This window comes from Martes martes, assembly GCF_963455335.1.
Source record: "Martes martes genome assembly, chromosome: 1".
In the NCBI taxonomy this organism is placed as follows: domain Eukaryota; kingdom Metazoa; phylum Chordata; class Mammalia; order Carnivora; family Mustelidae; genus Martes; species Martes martes.
This window is the reverse complement of record NC_137888.1, coordinates 19,500,998-19,514,038: the sequence shown is the minus strand read 5'-3', so window position 1 is coordinate 19,514,038 and position 13,041 is coordinate 19,500,998.

Sequence of the window (13,041 nt, the reverse complement as noted above, 5' to 3'; positions counted from 1 at the left end):
TTCTACCAAACATCTGAGAAACAAATGAGAGTTTATATTCTCCACAAACCGCTTCACAAAAGGGAAGCAAAATGAACACTTCTTCCTGCATCAATGAGGCTGGGTTTACCATCATAGCAAAATCAGATAAAAACATTACAGGAAAGGAAAATTATATATCATCATCTCTTATGATCATAGATGCAACAATGGTCAACAAAATATTATCAAGTCAAATCTAACAATGTATTAAAAGAATTACACAACAAGTGGGAAATATTCTAGCAGGCAAAGCTGGTCCAACATTCATTCTAAAATCTTTCAAGATAACCGATCATTTGAAAAGGCTAAACAAAAAAACTCATATGATCATACTAAGTGATATTTTTAAAAAATGCATTTGACAAAATGCAATACCCAGTCATGATGAAAACTATTCAAACTAGAAATAGAAGGAAACTTCCTGACAAAGAACATCTACAATCCACTCTAGCTAACATCAAATCGGATGGTGAGGAAATAGACAATTTCCTTAAAACCCCGGAAACAAGACAATGATGTTCTCTCACCACTGTTATTCAACATCCTATTGGCAGTCCTCCCTAGCACAAGACAAGAAAAAGAAATAAAATGTATACATATTAAGAGGATAAAAAATTGAAAAAAAAAAACTGCTGTCTTTGTTTTCAGGTCATATTATATCTATGTAGAAAACCCCAAAGAATCAACCAAAAACCTCCTCAAACCTGCTAGCTAGAATAGCAATGCCCCAGGGTGCATAGTGCACATACATAAGTTCCATATCAAAGGATACATAAGGTTGACTTTTTTTCCTACAAAAGTTATGTCTAAATCCTAACTCAGATACCTCTGAATGTGATCTGTTTGGAAATAGGGTCCTTGCAGAAATAATTAAACTAAAAATAAAAACATTAGGGTGGACTCTAATTCAATATGACTTCTTATCAGATGAGGAAATTTGGACAGAGGCAATCAAGATTGGGGCAATGCAACTGTAAGCCAAGGATGACTTTCCATCCATCAAGGGTGGAAAGCTAATACTTGAAGTTAGGAAGAAGCAAGGAAGGTCTACACAGAGTCTCTGAAAGAGCATGGCTTTACTGATAACCTTCAATCTCGCCTTCTAGCATTCAGAACTGTGAGAGAATATATTTCTCTTAATTTAAACCATCCACCCAGTTTATAGTACTCCATTATTACAACAGCCTTGGGAAACTAATACATATGATTAAGATTAAAAAGTTAATCATTTTACTCTATAAAAGTAGTAAATAATTGGAATTTGAAGTTGAAATAAAAACCATTTATAATAGTACCAAAATTAAATATTTAAGTATAAATCAAACAAAATATATGTAGGATCTATATGCAAAAAATTACAAAACTCTGATGAAAGAAATGAAAGAGAATCTAAGCAAATAAATTAAAATCTAATGTTTATGGGAAAACTAAATATTGTCATGTCAGTTATCTCCAACTGGATCTCTAGATTCAGTGCTACCCCAACCCAAATCCCATTGAGCTGTTTTACACGTATTCACAAATGGATTTCAATGATTATATGGAAAGGATAACATAGACCTACTGTAGAACAATGTCAAGGGATATATTATTTGATTCAAGATTTACTTTAAAGTTACAATAATCAAGATAGCATAGTATTAGAAAAAGATATACTGGGGCACCTGGGTGGCTCAGAGGGTGAAGCCTCTGCCTTTGGCTCAGGTCATGATCCCAGGGTCCTAGGATGGAGCCCCACATCAGGCTCTCTGCTCAGCAGGAACTGCCTGCCTCCCTGCCTACTTGTGATCTCTCTGTGTCAAATAAATAAATAAAATCTTAAAAAAAAAAAAAGGAAAAGGATACACATACAGATTAATTGATCAGAATAGAGAGCCAAAAATAGATCCTCACAAATATATAGTCAACTGATCTTTGTCAAAAGAACAAAGGTAATTGAATGAAAAGAAAACTTTTTTCTACAAATGGTACTAAAGGTTTCACTGTCCATATATAAAAACAAAAAAAACAAAATAAACATGCTTTACACATTTCAAATAAAAAATTAACTGAAAATAGATCAAAGACCTCAAAGTAGAACACAACACTGAAAAATTTCTTTAAGAGACAATATTAGGAAATATAGCTAATCTTGTATTTGGCAATTAACTTTTAGGCACAATAACAAAAAATCATCCAGGAAAGAAAAATTAGGTAAGTTGGACTTTCTTAAAATTAAAACTTCTGCTCTATGAAAGATAATATGATGGTAATAAAAATGGCACACCATGAAGCAAATAAAATACTTTCAAAAAACGTAACTGAAAAGGACTTGTATCTAGAATATAAAAAAGCCCCTTAAAATCCAACAACAAGAGAAAAACAATTAAAAATAAGCAAAAGTGAGGGAAGCTCTGAGTATAAAGGAGTATAGGATATATGGAACTGTCTGTACTTTCCACTCAGTTTTGCTGTGGACCTAAAATTGTGGACCTAGATCCAAAAAACGAAGTCTATTTAAAAAAACTATAAATAAAAATGACAAAAAAATTGGCAAATGATCTGAACAAACACCTCACCAAAGAAAATACTTCTGTAAAAAGGCATAAGATAAGATTCTCAACATCAAAACAACAATGTAATACTATTATACATCTTTCAGGAAAGCTGAAATTAAACAAACAGAAAACACTGACAATATCAATTGTTGGTGAGAACAGAAGCAGTAGGAACTCCCCCTCATTCTTACCAGGAATGCAAAATGGAAGAGCAACTTTGGAAGATAGTTTGTCAGGTTTTGTTTTGTTTTGTTTTTCAAAGCTAGACATGGTCTTACCACATGAGCCAGCATTGTGCTGCTATGCATTTACCAAGTGGTTTGAAAACTGTCCACACAAAAAACCTGTATTTGGAAATGTATACATCTTTATAATAATCATCAAAACTACTACAAAACTACTAGAAACAACAAAGATTTCTTTCAGTAGGTAATTGTAAATACAAACTGTGGTTACTCATGCAATGGAATACTGTTCAGAGATAAAAAGAAATTAACTATGAAGCATAAAATGATAAAGGTGCCTCTTAAATGCATGTTATAAAGTGAAGAAAGTCTGAAAAGGAATACTGCATGATTCCAATTATATCACATTCTGGAAAAGGCAAAACTACAGAGATACTAAGAGATGAGTGGCTACCAGGGGTGTGGGTGCAGGGAGAGGAGGTTGAATATGTGAAACATAAGAAGTATATTGTGCAATTCTATTCTGTATGATGCTGTAATAGTAGATATGTGACACTATGTCAAAATATACAAATTTATAGCACAAGAAGAGAGCAAATCTTAATGCATACAAATTTAAAACATTTATGACAACATGATGATTTCAGAAGTATAGAGGTCTATACACCTTAAACTTATACAATGTTATATACCAATGTCAGCTCTATAAAACTGGAAAAAATAGCTTTAACAAAACATATTCTTTACAAGGCTGGGGCAATCACAAGACTGAGTGCAAAATGTTATAAAATTAACAGTACGCAGGTGTGTAGGACAATCTTAACTGAAGGAGGCAGGAGAAAAAGTTGCTTGACCTAAGTAACTTTGGAAATGAGGAGAGTCAGTAAAACTAAAGGGCAAGAAACTATGTAAGCAGCCTCTCTAGTGTTAAGGTTGGGTTCCATGGGAGCACGGGTTAACAACTCTAATACTGCTGTTCTACATGTACACACACTAGAGTGACCATTAAGTAAACAGATGGCAGATGGTAGGATCCATGTTTCTCACTGTTGGAAAGGGACTTTACAAACAAGAGGAGGATGCTAAATGATCCATGTGGTAAAGGGTTAGAATTGCATGCATCGGTATGAACTTTGTTTACTTTAATATAGATACCAGTGGTTACACATATCAATATTTATAGAGATTTGCATAGCCACTGGTGAGTATATATGCATATATTTTCTTGCTTTGTCAGCTGAGAGAGTTTAGAAGCAAGATACGCTAGTAGCTACAGATACAGTTCTTGGTTTCTAATACCAATAAGAGGAAACCAGGGATCCTTGGATAAATGGGTAGGAAACATACAAGGTGAGCCTGAAGCATTAGTGTCAGAGTGTAAGAAAATGCCATATATATGTTGACTACACAATTATTGGGTGTGCCAAGGGCCTGTAGGAGCCAACTGAAAGAGCTTCTGATGGAAACAACTTGGGCAACAACTACATAAAGTAATATTGGCTCATAATCCAAACAATAACATATATACCCATGACTTCATGTTAATATCAATTGATGATTGAATAAGTACATGGGAAGAGAGAGAAAATCTATGCAGAAAATGTCCAAATACTTTTTATAGATTTTTTTTTTTCTCAAAGATGTGGACAAATCCCACTCCTTAAGTGTGAGTTGTGCATAGTGACACATAGTACACATAGTGTACTCGAAAGAGTACAGTATGCAAGCCTGAAAAAAGTGGAACTTTATAGCAAATAAACCTTACAAACCCTACTTTAGGCAGGTGATTAAAGTCATCATCAATGATCTCATATAGAAGCCATGTATCTTTGATACTATGTGAGTAAAATGGCCTCTCATCTTTGTAATCTTTCACTCAAATATCCAGAACTGCAGCTTAATCATAAGAAACAAATGCTAGAGGTGGGAATATGCTAATTATCTGACCCGTACTCTTCACAACTATCATGGTCATCAGAAACAACCAAAGGCTGAGAAGCTGCCACAGACAACAGTGGCCTAAAGAAACCTGACAGCTCAGTGCGCTGTGGTATCCTGGATAAAATCCTGTAAGAGAAGAGTACATTTACTAAAAATTAAAGAAGTTTTAATAAAGTACATGCTTTACTGAATGATAATTTATCACTATTAGTTTATTAATTTTAATAAGTGTACTACACTAATGTTAGATATTAATGAGAGGACACTGACTATAGGGTGCATGAGAAGTCTCTGTTCTACCATTACAAACAATCCATAAATCTAAAACTGTTCAAATAATAAAATATATTAAAATAACATTTTCTGTGATTAAAATGTCATGTATTTTTGTGAATATTGGGAAAACATATCTATGTTGTAGTGTTACTGAGATGCATATAAATGGGTCATAAATTAAGATGCTCACAAGGTAGCAACGTCTAGTTTGCTTTCTCTTCTTTTACAGTAGAAATAACATAAAATGATATAACTCCCTGGCGGAGATCTAAAGTTTCAAACACAGTTTATCATTTGAGAAGTATAATTAAAAATATTCAAATAAAGAAAACAAGGTAGGGAAGAAAGATTTAAAAAGAGCAAGCAAATGGAAAAATTATATAATGTTATACTCAGTTGATACCTTATCAATACTCATATAAAGTATGAATATAAAGTCATATAAAGTCATATAAACTATGAATGGACCAAACACTCTAATGTAGAGACTTACAAAACTCTAGGTACTTGATAATTTCAAATGTAATGGTTATTTTCCTTCTTACAATAGCTTATTTATAAATGTTTATTCAGGGGAGGAAAAATTGACTCTTTAAGTATACAACATGTACTAATGTATAAATGATATAAAATATAATTAATTTGATTTTAAAACATATGTTTCACATCAAGGGGATATTTTAAATAGAATTTTATTTTTGCAAAATGCCACCATCATTAAGAATGAATATAATTTAGTAATATATCTGATTATATATAGTAATATACATATTAATAGATACAATATACAGTAATATTATTACTATAACTACTATATTAATAGTAGCACTATATATAATATTGTATATATAATATATAATATTATGTGTTATATATAATATTAATCAATATTATTATATTTATATAATTATTATATATTATATGATATATTATATATTATAATATCATAATAATAAAATGATATAGTATATTATATATTAATATTATAATTATTATACAGTAATTATGTAATTATATATACAGTAATTATAATTTAATTACTGTATATATAATTATAACTATATCTGGGATAGAGTCCTGCATCAGGCTTCTTGCTCAGTGGGGAGCCTGCTTCTCCCTCTGCCTCTGCCTGCCACTCTGCCTGCTTTGCTCTCTCTCTCTCTCTTTCTCTTGCTCTCTGACAAATAAATAAATAAAATCTTTTTAAAAAATAAAAAAATAAAATATCCCCTTGATGTGAAACACATGTTGTAAAGTCAAATTAATCATATTTTAGGTAATTTATACATTAGTACATGTCGTATACTTAGTCAATTTTGCCTTCCCTGAGTAAACATTTATAACAAGCCATTGTAAGAAGGAAAATTAGTAATAAATATATATATAATATATAAAGTAATATATATAGTAATACATCATAATACATAATATAATACTATATATAGTATATATATGTATAGTATATATACTATATATAGTAATATTAGTGATATGCATAGCAATATAATAATATATACACTATATAGTATTATATATAGTAATATAGTAATATACAATATATAATCATATATAATTACATAATATTATAATTATATGATTATATAATTATATAATATAATATGTATATAATATTATATTATACATAATATGTACATAATACATAATATATAATTATTATATAATTATATATACAATTGTATATTATATATATTACTATATAGTACTATATATATAATATATATAGTACTATATCTGTTTTTTTAAGTATATAAAAATTTCAACCACATATATGACATAAACCTACATTAGGAAGTACAATTTCATACAAAAGTTCAGTTGAGGGGCTCCTGGGTGGCATAATTGGTTAAGCGTTGGACTCTTGGTTTAGGCTCTGGTCCTGATCTCAGGATCCTGAGATCAAGTTCCTGCCTGGGGCTTCCTTGCTCAGCAGGGAATCTGGTTAAGACTCTCTCTCTCTCTTGATCTCTCTCTCCCTCTGCCCCTCCCCACTGCATGCTTGAGCTTTCTCTCTCTCTCACTTTCTCAAATAAATAAGTCTTTAAAAAAAAAAAAGTTCAGTTGAAGTCTATTTACCATCTAACAGACTTATTTATTTTTATTAATTCAGGTCCAAAAATTGTCAACAGTATGTAAAATTTTAATTGAACATATAAATATATATTTTATTTGCATGTCAATGCAAAAACAAGTCAAAATGTTGAGTTTTTTAATTAGGATGTTTTTGAAACATGCAGTCTGAAGACAGATGCTTGAGTGTACACACACATAAACACACACATATGTATATGCGTATGGATTTAGGATATTTGTCTCAAGGTATTGTGGTAGGAAGGAATCAATCATTTGGTTATTGAAAAAGCTGTTTGACTTTTCCAAAAGAAAAGTAGCAGAGTAATTGAGCCTTGAGATGACTGACAACATTCACTGTAAACTGTAATGAAATACGTTTGTGAAAAGTTCTTTTTAAATTAGCTTTAATGAAACCACTAATTGAAGCTATTACATGACCTAACTAATTAATGATGTTTCAAATATTTTCAGAATTTTAGTTTTATATTTAGTGTATCTTTTGTATCTAATCTTTGATATTCAAAATATGTATAATTAAACAATTTCATCTAGGGTAAAAGTAAGAATGTGATTTAAAATTAATAAGAAACATAGTTTGTCAACTAATTGGGACTAAAATAAAAACTTAAAAATATTTTTCATGTTAATATCTATTTTATTTGCAGTAATTTATAAAATGTTTATTTATAAAATTTGACAACATAAGAAATACACTAGTATAGATCTGAGGTTATAGTCTTTCTATTGGCCTATTGGTACTAAAAATGACTTTTTCAACTTCATATTCTTAAATTCTGGATGAATGAAGGCAGTGTTAGAGCCTAACAGTGAGTCATTTTTTATGTTACAGAGTTTAGATTATTTCTTTGGCTTGTTAAATTTTGATAAACCAGTATGATCAGGTCTTCAATTGTGTTTAAGCAATAATATAATTTAACTCATGGATTTACCAGTGAACTCTTCATTCAGAAGTTGCCTTATAAGATTAGCTACATATCGTAGAGCTGCACTAAACAAACAAACAAAAGTTGCTAATTAAAAAAACAACAACAACAACAACAAAAAAAAATGAACACTGAATTCAGGCTCTGAGCACCCACAGATGTTATAGTGTAGCTTGATTAAAAAACCTAGAAACTTAACAAATGTGGATTCCTTAGACATCAATCAGCAGGGGATTTCAGAATGTTTACAAGTTTGTCTTTTGTTGTTGTTGTTTTTAATAAATGTTCTTGCCTATAAAAATAAATATTGGGAAGAAAGCTATTTCAATTCACATTCCTTAATGTAAATTCTGAGACAGAGATATACTAACACCATCAACAGTTATTAAACATTGAAGTGCTCAAAATTTAGGCTCAAACATATTGCTTTGCTCTCTGAGTATATCTAAGAAGCCACTTCTGAAACAGTGTGTGGAAGACCCGAGAGACAGAAGAATGAACTGTGCATACTAATTAGAATTTGTATTTCTTTAATTTTGGATGATTTGATTCAGAAAGATGGTTATTATTTGCTGTTTGATTTTTTAGTATTTCAATTTCCTTTTATAATTGTCTTATTATTTTTTGAATACCAAATACTTTTAGAAAAGATTACCCAAACAATAGTATTGTCTACTTTTCCCTGAAGATTATAGATAGTTTCATGTATATTTTTTCCTAACGAAAGTGCTTCCTAATTAAACTATTCCATTTGGTGATTTTCAGATGCCATAGACTCATATCTCACTTTTGGCTCTTCTACCCACATGACATAATGGATCCAACCCTTCTCCAGCCACACAAATATAAAGGCAAAGACCAATGATTGTTTAGCACCGGGGTACTTGGAGAGAGGCATCCTTGCGACTCTTTTAGATCACAGAGAATTTTGAACTTCCTCCCCCTAACATATTAAAATTCATGTGAAAACTATTCTAGGCTATTTTATTTATCTATCTGCTTTTATATAAAAATTGGTTGCATTTCCCCAATTTTTTCCCCAAATTGACTCTTAAATAAGAGCTACCAATTTAATTTTTCGGGATCCAGTACCTCTTACTAGGATACGTGCACCCCTGAGGTTATATAAAGCCCAATTTTAGGAGCAAAACACAGAGGATACAGATTACTAGCTTCTTATCAATTATCATAAGTAAAAATATTAAACTCTGTTGGAAAGCAGAAAGCAGACTATGGAAGGCAGAATTTCAAGATTCTTATAAAATTCCTATCCCCTGATGTATACACGGGAGGTAATCCTTTCCCCATCAGTATGAGCAGAAACACTGACTATGCTGAGATATCATTCCTTTGTGTTACATTTTTTACATTCTACCGTAAAAGGATTTTGCAGAGGTAATTAAGGCCCACAAACATAAGGGAGATTACCACCGGTGGCCCTGATCTAATCAGGCAAACCCTTTAAAATAGGACCTTAGGGTGAAAGACCAGAAGCAAGAGACACTCACTTCCTGCCTTTATCCATCTCTATTTCTCACCCTCACACACTTGTTTTTTTGCTGGTTTTGAAGAACCACACCACCATGTGTTCTACCACTGTGAGGAAATAAAATTTGCTAACGACCACGTGAGTTGGGCACCCCAAACCTCCATGAGACCACAGTTCCTGCTGACATCCTAAGTGCAGCCTTGGGAGACCCTGAGCAGAGGATCCATATAAGCCATATCTGTAACTATGATCCACATAAATGTTAAGAGAACAAATGTATGTTGTCTTAAGGTGCTAATTTTGTCATAATCATTATGAAGCGATAGAAAACCAAAGTTTTAAAATATCATCACAAACCTTAGGTCTCTCTATATTTTTCGTCCTTCTCATTCCTCCCAGAAAGTCTCATCAGGAACAGTGTATTATTTTATAATACAGTTTAGTTTACATTTCTTCTGCTCAACATAGGGAATTTTGCAAGAAGCTGGAATAGGTAGTGTAGTAGAGTACCAGGGGGTGGCTTAGCATTTGGAGTTTTTGCTTTGCCCCTTATACTTCTAGTACAAGTCTATGTTTATCTTTATATATCCTATTCTTTCACAAACATTTTTTAATAAAGCAGTTTCACCACTAACCATTAACCAAAATCCTGTTACAGGTACATTTAATGTAAAAGCACAAGTTTTATGTCAATATTTTCTGTCTTATCAGCCTATGTTCTATTGTACCACAATGCTATTTTTTATCTCAATCTATAGAACAGATGTAGATAAGTCCTAATTCTTCTCAGAATTTTATTAACGATTTTATTTTTTAAAGATTTTATTCTTCATTTGACAGACTGAGATCACAAGTAGGCAGAGAGGCAGAAGCAGGCTCCCCGCCCAGCAGAGAGCCCGATGTGGGGCTTGATCCCAGGACCCTGACATCATGACCTGAGCCAAAGGCAGAGGCTTTAACCCGCTGAGCCACCCAGGAGCCCCAGATAAGTCCTAATTCTTAGTCTTGCTTAAAATTAAGTGGTCCCAACAGGTATTGTCCTTAGATGAATTTGAAAATAGGTAAGAAACTAAGTAAAGATTTGAACAATAATGTCAATCACCATTAAGTATGTCAGGGACAATGTTGACTTCTAATATCTCAAGTCTCATTATAAATAAAACATAATTTCTCTCTTCTTTGTAAATGAAAATTATTTAAATAATTTTTAAAAAAGTTGTATTGCCAATTATTTTATAAAATGGTAAATAATATGTTGTATAAGCATGATACAAGTAATATAATTCATTTTAATATAGTTTTATTTTGTCTTACATTCTCTCTAATATTCAGTGAAGTATTGCTTTTTTGTGGAGCCATTAGCAAGGGGGTGAGGGGGAGGGTGGGGCACTGTCAGGGATGTAGAAAGAAGGGGAAGCTTGCCTTTCCACGAAGTACTATACAGCCTTATTGCTTGCTGTAGCTTTCTGTGTTGAGTAAATTACACTTTTCCCTCTTATTAAATTACTTGTATCTTTCAAAAAAAAAAAAAGGGGCACCTGGGTGGCTCAGTGGGTTAAAGCCTCTGCCTTCAGCTCAGGTCATGATCCCAGGATCCTGAGATCGAGCCCCACATTGGGCTCTCTGCTAAGTGGGAAGCCTGCTTCCCTTCCTCTCTCTCTGCCTGCCTCTCTGCCTACTTGTGATCTCCGTCTGTCAAATAAATAAATAAAAGTCTTAAAAAAAGAAATTGATTGCCATGGTCATGGAAGTTCAAGCAGACTCAAGAGTTTTCTGATCAATCTTAGGTGAGACAAAAACCTCACAATTGCTTTGAACCTTGGAACACAGGCTGAGTTTGGAAATTAAAATGCTCATCCTAATACATTTATCAGAAATTCTATCTTAGGGGCGCCTGGGTGGCTCAGTGGGTTAAAGCCTCTGCCTTCGGCCCAGGTCATGATCCCAGGGTCTTGGGATCGAGCCCCATGTCGGGCTCTCTGCTCAGCAGGGAGCCTGCTTCCTCCTCTCTCTCTCTGCCTGCTTCGTTGCCTACTTGTGATTTCTGACTGTCAAATAAATAAATAAAATCTTTAAAAAAAAAAAAAAAAAGAAATTCTATCTTAATTAAAAAATAAGGTGCCCCTCTCCCCACCTTTGACCAGCAAGGGCTGGAGAGCAGATGAAACTCTAGTTCTTCCTCAATTTCCCTTGCCTCTTCCAAGAGCTACTGTGTTTGAACTTGCAGGACTCGAGAATGGGGTGGGCAGCACAATGTTAAGTTCCTCTTTGTCCTGTGCTTTAACAAGATGAGGTTACACTTTCGTGGGTATGTTCACGGCTTCTTCATAACCTTCCAGCTGCGCCCTTCCATTACCGACTCCCCTTCATGGGCAGTCCTTTGGCTCGAGGTGGCTGTTCCTATCTTCCTTTCCATTTGTGATTTTCATACTTTCTAACCCACATGAATTCTCATTGTTTCGGTCAAGTTTTTATCTGACATATCTTCTTAGATAGAACTAATTTTAAATGATTCTCTCACGTTGCTGTTTTGGGTCCATATCTGGCTACTAGGTTTCCTGGGTCTTGTACAAATGACGAAAGAGTCTGCAGTTACTTACACAGGTAGCACCAATTCTCCCTCAGACTCAAGCTCTCCCTCCATCCTTCTCTCTCAGCCGCTCTGTCTGATAAATAACCACAGACTCTCGGGTATTCCATCTCAGCAATTCAGTAGAAACTCGCAAATTAACAGCCTGCCATACATCTCCATTTTTCTGTTCCCCACCACAAGAAAAAGTGAACACAGGAGAGTTTCATATTATTTACATGTAAATCTGAACCAGAATAGAAGAGTTTTTGTCCATACTCCTTAATACTGAATTTAACTGAAGGAAACAAATGAACCTAATATGGTGTTACTTACTGTTGGAGGAGATCGTCTAGAGGATGTGAACTGCCGGTTGATCCATGAGCTGAAACAGGGTAATCAGAGGTTCCTCATGCCTTCCCTGGTCCTTGGGATGTACATTCTTCCCACCGTTCCCACAGTGGGAAATATTTTTAAGAGTGCATCCTCGAGAGACAATGTGTTGTTGAGACCACTTAGGATCTAAATGGGACTAAAGCCAGTTAAAGGCACTTACATAAGCTTTTAAGATTTGGCAGGTGAGTGCAGTGACGGACTTGTTCCACAGGCACCCAGGACAAGCCTTGTGGGTCAGTTTCCTTATTAACCAAACCTGCCACCTACAAATCAGGAGTGGCCTGCCTCTCTCCTCCATCTTGCCCTGCCACCTTAGTTCTGGGGGCTGGCTTCAGATTTCATCTGGGAAGCTCCCGAGGTGGCAAAGAACCAACATCTGGCAGCCAGTCAGTACTCAGAAGAAAGGGGTCTTGAGAAAGAAGCATCCTTGAAGGCAATGTCTAGATGGCCATTCACTTCGGTGTGGGGAGGCATGAGGAGGGGTGGCCCATTTGTCAGATGCTCACGAACTGTCACGCAAGCACACTGCCTGTCTAATGCACTTGTTTGGAAAACTCCATCCAGCACATGGCAGCAACACAGGGAAGCAAAC